This window comes from Gossypium arboreum, chromosome 9 (assembly GCF_025698485.1).
Source record: "Gossypium arboreum isolate Shixiya-1 chromosome 9, ASM2569848v2, whole genome shotgun sequence".
NCBI classification, from domain to species: Eukaryota; Viridiplantae; Streptophyta; class Magnoliopsida; order Malvales; family Malvaceae; genus Gossypium; species Gossypium arboreum.
In genome coordinates, this window is record NC_069078.1 from 51,147,810 (window position 1) to 51,150,578 (window position 2,769).

Genomic DNA, 2,769 nt, shown 5'->3' on the forward strand with positions numbered 1-2,769 from the left:
TCGAATAATTTGCAAAACTTGCATTCTAGAAGTTTTTAGTATGAAATTATTTTGGAATATTAATTAGGAGATCTTAAATGGTAATTTGACCAATTTTAAGTTCATGGACAAAATTAGGACATGGAAGGAATTTTTGAAAGTTTAGTAAGGAGGGCATTTTGGTCATTTGGTTATTAACATTAATAAAAGGTAAAAAGATGATAAAATTGTATCATCTTCTTCAAGTTACCAGCAGAACCTTACCTCTCTCCATAGCTGGGGTTTCTTCAACTTTCAAGCTTTATAGTAAGTGATTCCAAGCCTGCTTTTAATGATCTTTACGTTTTGAAGTCCGTAGCTCGATAAAGCTTATGCTAGCAACAATTTAAGTTAGGAATCAAATTTGGAAAAATACCCATAGGTGAAATTTGTGTATTTTGATGTTTTATGATGGAATATGAGGTTTTAAATTATGTTAGACAACTTGTGCTACTTGGTTTTAAGTGAAAAGCAGTAAAAGGCTTAATCGGTAAAAATACCTAATAGTCATAAGTACATGTTAGTGTGTGAATTTGATGTTGCCATAGAAGGGAAAAATGATCAGCATATCATAAAACATAAGAAAATAGGATGAAGTTTAATTTACGAGACTTGGGGCAAAAGTGCAAATATGTGAAAGTTTAGGGGCAAAAATGTAATTTTTCCAAAGTTTGAGTAAAGGGTTGTTTTGATAAATGTTGATATTAAATAAGCTAAATTTTCTATTATAGATCAAGAAGAGCGAAATTCGAGAGTAGATCGGGGAAAAGAAAAAGTAAAGGACTAAATTGTAAAGTTTAGTCACATTTTGTATCGAGGTAAGTTTACAGTAAATAAATGCAATATTCTTTTATTTTACATTATTATTGTCAATTTCCAGCATTTATATATTATGTTATGAAAATATTTAAAGTCGAATTTAAGGTGAAGTGACAGAGGAAAAGTGTTAGAAAGCCCCGGTTGAACCCTAGGAATGTTAGGATATTAGGGTTGACAGGACAGAACAGAAATGAGCCATGTAAGTCCATATTAGAAATATGGCTTTGGAGACAGGATTGAGCCATGTAAGTCCATATTATATATGGCATTGGAGACAGGAATAATTCATGTAAGTCCATGTCAAAGACATGGCATTGGCAGGATATTGATAGACAGAACGACCCTAGTATCCTTAGTATTCCGAGTGGTTCAACGGGTCAGGATACGAGTTAAATTACAGTGAATTAACAGCAAAGAAAAAGTAGATTATACTTATGAAAAAGGAAAGGTCAGGTAAGAAAGAAGGTAAGGGAATAAAGAAGAAGATAGAAATTGAGAAGTAAAGAAATTTATGATGTTAGATGATATTATGCATAATTATCCATTATGTTGAATGTTGTGATTTATTTGCTTGTAAGCTTACTAAGCCTAGTGCTTAATCTCTTTATTTTCTTCTTCTTATAGTACTTATCTAGTCACTCGGGGATCGAAGGAAATGTCGGAGGCCGATCACACTATCAAAGAAATAACTCGGTATAATTAGACGTTTTGTTTTGTGTATGGCATGTATAGAAACTTAGCCACTTTTAGTATAATATGAACAATGAATGATGTGTAAATACTTGCTAGTGATTAGCTAATAAAAATGGCCGATGATATGCATGTTTATTAATATGTATGATTGAATGGTGATTATCACATGAAAATTATGAAAAATGTGAAAGTAACCTAAAAACAGATTCAAGTAACAGCAATGACGTAACTTTGAAAAATCACTAAAAATTGTATAAACATAGTTTGAAGATGAATAATATATGAAATTAAAGCTTATTATGTCTATTTTCTTATGGAATAATAAAAATAGGTAAAGGTATTATATTTCATGATATATCTGAGTTTTAGTGAAACAAGGTCAGAGCGATTTCTAGAACCCCTGTTTCATCTTTGGAAATTCACCATAAATTGTACAAAACTAATTAGAAGGTATACTTTATATGGTTATAATCCTTATTGAGTCTAGTTTTAAGAGAAACAAACGGCTTAGTGATATGAATTTTGTACAGGAAGAAACATGGTTCGTAGTAACAAGAGGTTAGTGCAGTCGAGTTTTGAAACAGGGGAAACTTTAACTAATAAACTGTACTAATTGGCTAAGTCAAAAATTCTAGAAAAAAATTAGTAGATATATATATGAGTCTAGTTTCATGAAAAATTTACGGATCTTAATTTTGAGTTTTGAAACTCGAGAAATGAATTTTTAAGTAACCATGATGCAAAAAAACAGTTTATTCTGAAAATTAAAATAAGTGATTTAGAGTTGTTTAAAAGGTAAGATAAGTTTAGTAACACCTCAAGCTTGACTCCGGTGATGGTTTCGGGCGTGGGGGCGTTACACAATAAATAATTGGATTCATAATTTCTCACACTAACGCTATTGTTGGCAAGATGAAAACGTTGAAGGAGGAGTACATGAAGGTGGAAAAAAACTAAACTTATTTTATTTGATGTTGTTTAGAATTGGACGGATGATCGAATTAATTAAGTTATTGATTTGTCAATTCAATTGATTTGGTTAAATAAATTATTAAAAAAATATATAAAAATTTTGGTTTAATTATTCAGTTCAACTAGTCTTTTACTTGATTCAATTGATTCATACTGATTCTCATGCCAACTGATGTAATGGTCTTATCCGAACCACTACCTCAACAAATTGATCCAATTCAATTCAAATAACATTGCTTTACAAAAAGGAAAAATGAGATTAAAGAA

At 30.5% G+C, this 2,769-nt stretch overlaps 1 long non-coding RNA gene across 1 annotated transcript; it reads left to right on the forward strand.

Annotated features, from left to right (window-relative positions):
- The first annotated feature begins 205 nt into the window (after window positions 1–205).
- Window positions 206–1,669, forward strand: LOC128280900 (uncharacterized). The gene is made up of 3 exons (XR_008271100.1): window positions 206–285; window positions 750–836; window positions 1,462–1,669. It is a non-coding gene; the product is annotated as an uncharacterized LOC128280900 (long non-coding RNA).
- Window positions 1,670–2,769: the final 1,100 nt, after the last annotated feature.